The following is a 12,477-nucleotide window of genomic DNA, read 5'->3' on the forward strand; positions in this document are numbered from 1 at the left end:
CCCTTAGGTTAAAAATGGAAAAAAAACAAAAACATTACCAAGATGATTCTGATTGTTTTTGTGTTTTAAAAAAAAGCACACACTTAAAGTGTATTTATCAGCCATTTTTTGCTCAAGAAAGAGAGGATATGACACTGCACCTTTGGTTCATTTTAGCTAGAGGTCAGGATAAGGATCTGATCAGTAAAGAAAGAAAAAAAACTCTGTGTGTGTGTGTGTGTGTGTGTGTGTGGGTGTGGGTGTGTGTGTGTGATACACAATGATTGAGTGCCAAGGGCTTGGGGATATAGAGAATAGATTAGAGCAGATGCTGTAAGCTACAATTTAATTTTGGTGAGCAGTAAATCTGCATGTACCAGACTGCATACTAACACAGCAGAAGGAATAAAGAGCCATATCGTTTGTTTAAAAGATTTAAAGCTGATTATGAATCACCTCTGAACAATCACATTCCTTATTTTATAACTAACTCAGTAACAGGTCGATAAATAATTTGAATGCAAATATCAGGGGTCATGCGGTACAACTCTTAGAGGCACAGACTGAGCTGCCTTCTGACTGACTTATTAATTTGTCACACTGGCTAGTAGGCAATTTAGACAAACTGCTTCCCAGAAACCTTGATAATTATGAGGCTGATTTTGAGCATGATGAGCGTATTCTGGATATCACCTCAAAGCCAAAAAGGGCAGGGTGCAAAAGCTAAGGAATGCTGATATCTCGTGAGATATATTTTTACTGATATATTATTTATGTGACATATTGTGGTTAATAAGTGCACACATGCTCAGAGAAACAAAACACACACTCATTTTCCACATTACTGGCAAGATGCATCAGTCCATTACCAGTGTGAGTGCATGTGAGAGAGAGGGAGAGAAAGATGTGAATAATTCAATTGAAATGAGGAAGTGGGAGCTCGCTATGAGATTTACCTCTGTAAATAATCCTGACATGAGGCGTTTTAGAACTCATGTTACAGAAACTAAGTGATAGAAAGTGAAATGGCCTCCGTCTCTTATTCTCTCTCTCTCTGTCTCTCCCCAACATTTCCCAGATAGATTCCAATGTATTAAAAATCAGTTGCAGATACACATGTATCCATACTCTATGATTCTTTCCATAAAGAAGAAAGAAAGAAAGAAAGAAAGAAAGAAAGAGCTGCATATAGTTAAAGGTGCACGACTGATTAGATGGTAGACCAATTGTTTACCATGTTCACCATCTTAAGTGAGCATATTAGCATGCTTACATTTGCTAATTGGCAAGTTGAATGAATGAAGGCTTTATTTCAAAAATGCAAGGACAAAACAAAAAGCAAAAACATACTAAAATAGTCAAAACAATCAAACACATCATTTTCTCAACATGTCTGCAGAAAGTTAAAACATGAGCTAATGATGGCACTAGAAGAAAAGCAAAGAGATCACCAAAGTTTTCACAATTGTCTCTGCGGCGAGCTGTCACTGTCTGAACTGAATTTCATGGCAATGCATCCAACTGATATTGAGACATTTAACTCAGAACCATAAATGCCCATCTACAGGTGATACTAGAGGAAAAGTCAGGGGATCACAAAAACCAGGATACTTTGTCCAGGTGTCATGAATGCCTAAACACTCAAGAGACCATCTTGAAATGGCATCACTCAAGCCACAATACTTAAAAGGTACGTGGGCCAGTGGCATATCAGCTTCCATTGTGATCTCAACTGCCCAAGTAAACATGTTTACAGCCTGGTACAAAAGAAAAATGCTTTGCTTTCCATGGCTAATTTCAACACTTACGACAACTGTACAGTGAATGTTTATATAACTCACCATTTTCATTTTATTTATTCATTCATTCTTAAAGTTACACAATATTAAAGGTGGGCAGCTCTGAGTGACACGCTGCCTTCTGATAACGTTCTTGTCTTTCCCCGCTTCTCAGCGACGCCAGCCTTTACCAAAATATGTCCACTTCAAGATGGTGACAGCAGAAATGCCAAACACTAGGCTTCAGAACTGAAGTCCACGAACAAACAGGTGGCATCAAAGTATTCATCCATTAGTTTGACAGTATATGGGTAGTTCCCATCACAATATGTGTTTCCTCGACCAAATTTTGCCATAACAAACAGACTCAAAGAGTAAAAACTATAACAGCCCTGTTGGTAAACTGTAGAACAGCTAATGTAAAGGGCAGCTAATGATACTTTTAAAACTAAATAGTGGGGACAAGTCATAGAAACAGAATGTTCACCATATATCCACACATCAAGAAGTTTTTTTGTCTATAATTGGAAAATTAATCTTATACATTTAATTCATATGACACTGCATTATCAGACTTTTTTTTCTGAAATTTTATAGTAAATCACAAGTAAACTGTATGTGTACAGTGTGTTTTTAACAATTCAGCAATGATGCATGAATTTCTTCTTCCAGTACATCCATCGGGGAGTCAAAGCTTGCTTTGTTTGACGTAAGGACATATTGATTTAGGCTTTGGAGGACTTATAGGAAGCAATCAAGAGGTGGTGAATTGATTGACCGGGTTACTGATTTATTCATTCACTGAGAGGTCACTCCACTGGATTGGACGACAAGTTGATGGTATCTTAATTTGAGAATTGATTGCTTTGTGTCTCCTGTGTAATCCTCATTTTTCTTCCGACGCTGCTGGCGTTTGGAAGACAGGGTCAGGTAGAGAGTCTTTCTGCAGTCACATGAGGACATAATCATTCCAAAGTTCAAAGTTTTTATTCTCACAGGAATATTTATAGAATTTGCACAAGTGCTGATTTTCTCTTAAAGGACATCAAAAGGCTGCAGTGTTCATCTCGTCTGCGAATCGGCATTCAGTGTCATGGATCATTAAGCACCAGTGACGTCTATGTGTGTGTTTGTGTGTGTGTGTGTGAGAGTATTGATGCAGAGACACACAGTATGTGTGTATATGTAGAAAAACACACAGCAAATCCAAAGCACGTCAATGTCCTGTAAATAGCCTCCTTGACCTCCACGCACAGAACGCTGCCCTCGAAAAAAAACTTGTTCGCCACTTGACTGAACACATGAACACATTTTGGATCCTCCAAAGATCAGACAGAATGCTTGCCTGAAATCAGGTTTGGTTTACTAAATATAATGAAAGGTGCTGGTGGTGCTCAGACTGATAACTCCAACCTGAGTTCAACAGGGTCCCTTCAGCCTGGTTTCAAATGCAAAAGACCAAAGAGCGACACTGCAAGAGGTCACTGATAACAATAAATGAGCACACAATACTTCCTTGTATTTGTACACTTACTTATTCTATTTTATATAGAATAGAATAGAATAGAATAGAATAGAATAGAATAGAATGGGGGATTCTCTCAGTCTCTTTCCCTTCACACACACACATTACACACATTACACAGAGACACACGCTTCCATCGCCTCTCAACTGTTTCCATGGAGACAGTAGTGAGCTGTTTCTTCACTAGAATCAGACCGTCTGACTTGATCACAATACATATGCACACACACATGGGTGCACACACATACACTGCAGAGTGATGATTTTTTTCAGTTTGGCCAGATTATTGTGCCTCTCAGTGACTGTGTGCCCTACATCAGCATCATCACTCTACAGGTGATATGGAAATTAATATAATAATCTATTCCCCTTTTTGTAAGACTTTAGTTTGTATAGTGTCCAGATTAGATTTTTTTAATGTGATGAAAGTATTTTTTTTTTTTTTTTTAAGTACAAGTGAAATGAAGCGTATCATGAGATATACTGTAAGGACAGAAGTAAACTGATCTCAATGAACAGAGAGTGATGAGGGTTTGAGGGAGTAAAATGTGCTCTTTGTTAGAATGGATAACTTAAATAACATAGTGGCCCCTATCCCAGCTGGCCATCAACGTCTTTAGATGTTGATATTTGTTCAAATTTAGGTTGGAAATGTGGGTGTTGGGTAACCAAAGTCCAACAACCTCCAAGTGATATATAATGACATCATTTTGACATAGAATAATGACATTTAGTCATCAGGTATGGAGAACAAACCCAACATTGCCCACACAACATGAAATTCTAACGCTGTTAGACATTTTATAATACCAGATTATCATTCCAATCAAAATTTATCATGTGTCCAACAGAAAAGCTGAACGTCTATCTAACATCATTTTAACATCCAGTGCCAGCCAGGATTGTTTTCCTGTAAATTTTCAGAAAGTCTCATTCCCCTGAGGGAGTGGTAATCCCCTGTTGTCCTCCCTGCAGATATTCTTCCCCTAAAAAGAATGAAAATAGTGGAGGTTTTTTATTTTTAACTTTATTTTTATTTTTTAAACAAAATTAAAGACATTGGTGCAGAAAAATTCACCAGAATGCAGGAAATTAAGTGTTTCATGCTTAAAATCTTCTACTATGTTACTACCTCTCACCTCATTTTGTCATATCCCATAATTATCATAATTAACCATTTTATACTGTTATGTTAATATATTGCACTGATTTTGCATCATTATTCCTAGTAACCTCACCACTGTCATTCTACGTTATATCGTTTCTCACCAAATTTTGCAACATGCCCCTTTTATTTATTTACTTTCTCTATCCATCTGTATTGCTGTTCTTGTGCTGTTGCAACCACCAAATTCTCCACAGTGAAAGAGACAACTGAAGACCTTTTATTGAGAATCTGTTGATAAAAGTGTGTTTAAACACCAAAACACTTTTGGCACAGCTAACAACTTAACTTAACTTATTTAATAAGGATGTGGAGCACATTGACTAAACTGTGCAAAAATACTATTTGGGTCCCATATGGTCTTTGCATAAAAAGTATACCCACTCCAGCCTGCTTTAGTCTTTTGGATTAAATTTGAACCGAAATAAAAAAAAAAACAAGCTCCCAACACAGTAGATCTTTGCACATCGATCTAAAAGGATGTTATGTTGCCCCACCCTGGTAGATTTCCACTATAACACTAGCACCAAATGTATTAAGCTTCAGAATACCAGAGTTCATCCCAGGTCCAATGTCGATGAACACACTCTGAGTACATAACACTTTTATTGTTTCAACAGTCGCAAATTTTGATCTTAAATATTGTAATTAGAGGTCACCACAGAATCATGCAGTCGTCTAAAACACAAAAGTCTTATTCTGTCTTAAGCAACTGCACAACTTTCACTTCCTCCTCCACCACAGCACCGCCATGTGCAGCCAGTGAGTGCATGGAAATCAGCTGTTGTGTACCTGCTTCCAGATTTCATTTGCATCCTGTGCACAAGCACAGAGCTCAGCAGCACCATTAAAATTTAACAACAGCTCAAAGGCATGTAACCACATAAAGCTCCTCAAAGGAAATCAGCCATCATTACAGATCAGCAGCAAATACACACGTTCATCCCTTCCTCTTTTTTTTTAATCTGCATGGGACTGTGTGCATGTTTCACTCAATCAGCTGCATGGTGGTGTGTGCAGGCCCCCAGGAAATTAGCTCAGCTTTGCTTCTTTTTTCCCCCAGTGGCAATTTGCTGTATTGCAGCAAAAAAAAATAAAAAAATGCCTGCAGCCTCCAAAGTCTGTAAAATGGTGACGGGACACCTCACAATGCAAACAACATCAGTTATGACTTTCTTTCTATTTTGAGGTTTTGGTCCATGGAGGTTTTATATTTATAAAACTCATAAACTTTCCTCAAGCCAAGAAATACAATTTCAAATGTCCTACATAAAAAATGGCAATGCAGTATGATTATCAGTAAGGTGTTACACTCATCTAAGCTCAGTCTCTTTGTCAAGGAACAACAGGGGAATACTAATCCCAACTCTCGATCTCCACATAAAAGCACATTTGGACCTGCACGTCTCCCCAAATATTTTCTTTTCTCTCATTTATTTCAAGTGAATCATTTTAGCAAGAGAATGCATTTCCTGTTTAATATTGGCTCTGGCTGGCTCAGGCTGCCCCGCAGGTCAAAGATCACCTTTGTTCAATTGTTCCCTGAAAAAAAAAAGTGGTTGATGCATCTCATAGTTGATCATTAAGAAGCAAATCTTGCAATTTGCCATCCCCATAATAATAAAAATAACTTTACAAAGTGCTTTGACAAACAAGGCAAAACACAAGCAGGACAGATTTCTTGCAGAGGCAATATAACTACAAGACCCAGAGAATATTGCAGAACTAAGGCCAGATAAAATAGACTTAAACAAGAGATCTGGGGCAAAAACATATTAGAAAGAAGAAAAATTATTTAAATTAAATGCGATCAAGATAGAATAAAATAATCAATTAGAAGACAAATTAAAATAGTTGAGTTAAAATAAGCCACATCACATATAAGCAAGTGTGTAAAAATGGGTTTTAAGAAGTAATTTAAACAAAGTCACTGATTTGTAAAATATTATACTAGCAGATTGCATTATAGCTTTCATTATAGTTTATAGGTTATGATTGCTCCGCTAAATATTTTATTATTTTCATTCTTTTCATTGGAATGCGTGACCGCATAGAGAGTAACATCTTTAAGGCAAGTTTCAGACAGACTCCAAATTCACACTGTATGCAAATCCCCAGCAGCACATAAATGCATGAATGAGCAAAGCTTCAAATACATAGTTCTTCTTCCTGTCTTTCTTAAAGTGAAACAAATATTGATTTGAAATGGTTTCCACAATGCCAGTGTAAAGCATTTGCATCTGGAATGGGAACTCGTGGGTGATCAGATTTTAGTGTAAAACTGGTGCTCTGCTGCTGCATGCATTGTTGGTACAGTGCAGAGAAGGAGTCACTCCGTTCTCCTCTCCAATACACATAAATATCTTCCAGTTTTTTTCCAGCTCCTTGGGTATTTACAACCCAGTCAACCAGAATAAATGTTTGCATTGCAGATTTCGGCAAACCATGGATTTGTAACATTTGAACTTTTTATTATGAATTTATTATGTATGGAAACTTAATGCTTATTTACATTTTAACAACATAGTGGTTATCCCTCCTAATCCTATTGCTGGAAAAAATACATTACATGCACATGACCCCCTTGAAACCTGAGCAAACTGGTTTGAAAAACAAAAACATAGGAGGAAGGCAATGTGTAATGAAAGAGGAAATGGCCTCATTTAGTAAAGAGTACAAGAAAAAATAGAAAAAGAAAATTACCTTAAAAAAATAGTTTAGTAAATAACAAAAAAAGGAGTAAAAAATAAATATGTAAACAAGGCAAACAAGACTTGGAAAAGTGGTAAAAAAAAAAAAAAAAAAAAAAAAAAAAAAAATCTGTAACATAAATTTAAAATGTATCATAAAAATGATGTTTTTTTCAAGCTGCCAGTAAGTTACGCAGTTTCCCTGCTCGTATGTTCACTTCCGTGAGTCCTCCTTTAAATAATCCCACCCACCATTGCTCCCACATTCAGCTGCTGGGCCTCTCTTCTGTATCTGCGCCACACAGCATGCCACAGAGGGGTAAGCGATGTGCAGTTATGGAAACTTCCGCGTTTTAGCCTTTCTGTCAAACTTCATAAACTGCATTTATAAGTTAACCTGCTAACTTAAAATCACAGTGAAGTACGTTAAACACATTTCTGTGTCATTTAATATGTGCAGGGGCTCAAATTACAACAACTGACGACTGACGGAGGGTTTGTTATCTCTGGTTTAATCAGGTACGTTGTCGTTGTTTTTATGTGTTTAATATAAACCTTTTTGCAATTGAACTCCATATGAGGGTTGTTCAAGTTACTTATATGACAGACTATTTGTTATTTACCTCTTTTATCAAAGTAAACGGAAGATATATGGTACAGGCCGCTGCTAAATAAACTGCGCACTCTACACGTATTGTTGCGAACCGTTACATGAGCCCTCTGCTTCTGCCCGCGTGACTTTGAGGAAGGGCGTGCGCTCACAAGGTATTCCAAATTTTTATATTTATGATAGATTCATGGTTCCAAAAGGTCAAAGAGACCTTTTGCACTGTGCACTGTTCTGAAGTATGTAATTTATTTGTTTAACTGCTTGTATTGTTCCTTTTCTTTGTGCTGGTAAATCTGTTGTTACCAGTCAATGCATTAAAGGGACACTCAAGGCATTAAAGGGAGCAAAAGGGATCAAATTACTTTACCAAAAAGTTAGCAAAAACCCAGTTTCACTTTATACGTTGTTTTTATACGATGCATTTAAGTATTTTGATTGTGCTGCACTTCAATTCTTTTTTTTTTATTATTTTGTATTGATCTTTTTTTGGCATACATTTTTAAACTGATTTGTTACTAGATACAGTATTTTATTTTTTACCATATATATATATATATATATATTTTTTTTTTTTTTTTACTAGATTCATTTTTGTTTGTATTATTTTTGTTTATTGTATGAAGTTACTTTTATTTTCAGATTTCTATTATGTCACATTAAGTTTTGCCATTTTTACAATGCATTACACGCCAGAGAAATGTGTTTTTCTTAATACAATGATGCATTTTATTAACACATTCTAAGGTCTATAATGGTGTGGGGTTTTTTTTGCAAAGGCATTTCTTTGTGTGACTGTTAAAAGAGTTAAATAAGAACCTAAATCAAGTGAGAACAAGTTGATGGTCTTGTAGTTTCAATCTGTCAAGTGTTTGTTGGGCCTGTGTCTTTCCTTTAGTTTTTTATGCACATTTAATTCTTTGACACATGAGCAAATTCGAAATTGACACCCACATAATCAGCAAAAAGTTATAAGAAAATGACCTGAGTAAAAAAAATGGCAAAAAATTTACAAGAACATTACCTGAAGTGAAAAAAGAAAAACATAAAAAAAACAAACAAGAAAATGACCTGTAAAAAAATGGTAAAAGTTAAAAAAAAAAAAAAAACATAAACATTACATAAACATTAAGTATTAATAATAATAATTTTCTGGACATTTATCCCTCGTTTTTTTGATAATGTTCTTAAGATTGTTTTTTTTTTTTTAGCTTTATTTTAGGTCAATTTTGTCAAATTTTTGCCATATGCAGGATTTTTTTTGTCGCTTATTGCCTTCTTCTCCCTGTTTTCAAAAGAAATCAAACCACTATATTCTGTTTTAAAAGACTGAAATGCTTGTGAACGCAGCAAAAGAAATCTGATGTCGATCCAGGTTTCAAAGGGTTAATGGATGCCTCATTTAAGCTCCTCACAGTGCTGTTGATTTAAAGTGTTCCTTAAGGTTGAAGTAATAATTATTTTTCTTGTCGTCTGCAGCAGGAGATACTCTCAGTGTCCATACTATGGCTGATGAAGGGCATGATGTCACCTTTGAGGTGGGGAGCGGCCAGCAGACGGCTTCACTGGGTTATGACGAGGAGGCGTCTGTGTCCTCCACTGACCTCAGCTGCACAGTTGATAAGTCAATCGTTGACCCATTAGCCCCCGCTGCCAGTTCCACCTTTATCCAGTCCGACCAGAAGCCGACAGGAATGATTTCTTATGAAGATTCTGGAGACATGTTTCCAGACATGGATAAACCGACTGGAGATGATAAACGAGTCAGCCTTCGTGAACTCCGCAAGTCCAGAGCCATACGGCCTCCCAGTGATGCTGGTTCATCACAGCTGAAGCAGCCCGTCACAGCTCCGCCTTGTGTGTTCTTTTAAAAGCGTGTGCTCAGGCCGCTCTTTTTATGATTATGGTAATATGCTGCTTTGTTCACCATTTTATTCCTCACTTACCTGCATTGTATACTCTGATATATAAGACACCTAATTTTGTCTGAAGACACTGCGAATACACTGCACCAAGAAGGTCTCTTATTCTCTTATATAGGAAACTCCTACTGCTGACTCACTCTGCTTTTTGTGTTTTCTTTATAACAAGTGTGTTTAAGTGTCAGGGTTCCCACATACATGAAATTTCTGGAAAAATCTTGCGACTGCGCGGAGTCATTGATCCTCTTGGATGGTGTAAGCTTCATGATGGGACGTGACACAATCAATCTTAATTAATCATTGTATTCTGTACTTTTAGGTTAGGTTGGAAAACAATTATAAGAGGTGTAAAAAAAACAAAAGTTTTTTAAATTGGAAATAAATGCATGGAAACTTGTCAAAATTTCTATCCAATCTCACGTCAAATTGCACTGACATCTTCATAGGATCATAGGATCTTCGGTCTCTATCCCCCCAAAAAAGTGGGTACCCTTGAAATTTTGTGAAGTGACCATAAGTATAAAATACGTGTTAACTAAAGTATGGCCGTATCCCGACATAGGCTCACCAATTTTGTAGTGCTTAAAGTCTTGGAAATTGGCTAAAATGTAGTGTAAATGTTTTGAAAATGTGTGGGAACCCTGAAAGTGTGATTTTGCAACCCAGAATTTTTGTAAAATTCTAGGAACGTGAGTGTAACTAAGTCGATACTGCAGCAGTATATAGAGCACACTAAAATATTTGTTAGTAATGTGAAGTATTAAACACACAACCTGTTTGAATCATTTTAAGTGACATATTAAGCCTCCAGAGTTATGTGGAACATTTAGGTTTCCAGTTTCTGTACACCCCCCTATAAAATAATGGCTCCACCTTTTTTCTTTTTAATGTTACACTCCACAGGATAGGAAAGGGACATTGTGGTCATAGAAATTTCTCTGTTTTGGCCTTCATGTTGAACTACATTTATAAGTTTATCTGCTAGCCTTAACTTATTATGTAGTACATTAATATAGTACTGTGCAATTTGAAAAAGGGTTTTTGTTATTTACCATTTTTTTAATCAGGGTTTTGATCTGTTTTAATTTTGTTCAGTGCAATGTATTTGCCCCTTTTTGCTGTTGTGCTCCAAAGGAGAGCGGTACAAATTACACAAATGGCAATTTACAGAGGATTTTGTCATTTAATATTTTACCAGAATAAACCGTGATCACCTCTAAAGATATCTGTCTGGGCCTCTTCTTCAAAACACAATGCACATAGTGCAAGACACAACCGGTTACCCTGCATTGAATTTAAATAAAGATGAGTTGAAAATAATCCACCCTATAGTAAGTCTAACATTATTTCAGGCATCTTAACAAAAACCCATTTAGAAAACTAATTGACTTTAAGATAAGGGAACTGGGAATGGTAAAATGCCAACAAATTTTGGGGTTTCAGGACTCATTCCAGCTGACAAAAAAACCCCCCAAAAAAAAACATTGGCCAACTGGTCAAAAGTCATGGTAGTTGAGAGATAATAGCCACATGGATGGTAATGTTCACAATATAATATTTTTTCTTTAGCCTTAATGACTTTTATCACTTCTGTGTCTTACCTTGACTTTTTTTTTGTGTTTTTTATGGGCCATGAGGTCATTGTGATGTAAACACTGGTCTCCAAAGTGGTGTGCACCATTTTCTTTTGCTCGCTTTCCAGCAAACAGCACAGCAGCAAAAGTTATCACAAAAACAAACAGCCAGTTTCTTAAGCAAAATGCAAATCCTCCATAAAAATAATTTTTTTTTTTTCAAGGACTGATGGATATTTGGAAATTTGATGATCATTTATTTTCTTACTGTTTCTGGTTTTAATAAATGGTGTAATTTGGGCATTTTTTAATGAAAAAATATTTAAAATAAATACAAAAAATACAACCATTCAAAGTTGTGGGTCTCTCCCTTAAGGCAAAATAAGAAACACAAGTCCCTCCTGAGTGACTAAAAATGATTTGACGTTTACCCCCTTTTATGCCACCCCTTCATAAATAACAAACGGTCCCTTATGTAGCGGAAAAGTGTGCTAAATAGAAAAAATATCCATTAGTCCTCTGATATAAGATATAGGACGTATGAGAAAATATCTGTGTATATGTTTGTGTACGTATGTGTGTATGAAGGATACATACTGTTTTATGTGGTATACTGAGAGAAGAAATCAAGATATAAGATATTATATGTAACATATATATATATATATATATATATATATATATATAATATATATATATATATATATATAATGTGGGATATTATATACTTATATAATGTTGTGATATTGTGTGTGTGTGTGTGTGTGTATATATATATTTATATATTCTTTTATATATATGTGTGTGTGTGTGTTTTGTAGGTACGTGTAAATTAAGGACAGACTCTTGTATGTTTAGATAAACTGAAGCATAAAGGTCACAACGTTTCATTTTGCTTTATTTTGAAAGGCTTTTAAATGTTTTTCTCTGTAGTGTTTCTTTTTTTGTTTGTTTGGTTTTTTTTCCATGCCGGATAAGGTTTTTCCGGTATTTTGTTGTTCTTTATTGTATGTATAATTTTGTTGTGCCCCAGGAAGAATAGCTACAGCTTTGCTGCAGCTAATGGGGATCTAAATAAACTAATAGTCATGTCATAACATTACAAAATATATGTCAATTATAATAACTGACATGTAAAGGCTCCAGAGTTGTGAAAAATGTAAGAGAATCGCGTTTTCACTTCCGTGAATCCCCCCCCTATAAATACAGGTCCCATTGATTCACGTCAGTACTTCCT

This window comes from Plectropomus leopardus, chromosome 10, assembly GCF_008729295.1.
Source record: "Plectropomus leopardus isolate mb chromosome 10, YSFRI_Pleo_2.0, whole genome shotgun sequence".
Taxonomy (NCBI): domain Eukaryota; kingdom Metazoa; phylum Chordata; class Actinopteri; order Perciformes; family Serranidae; genus Plectropomus; species Plectropomus leopardus.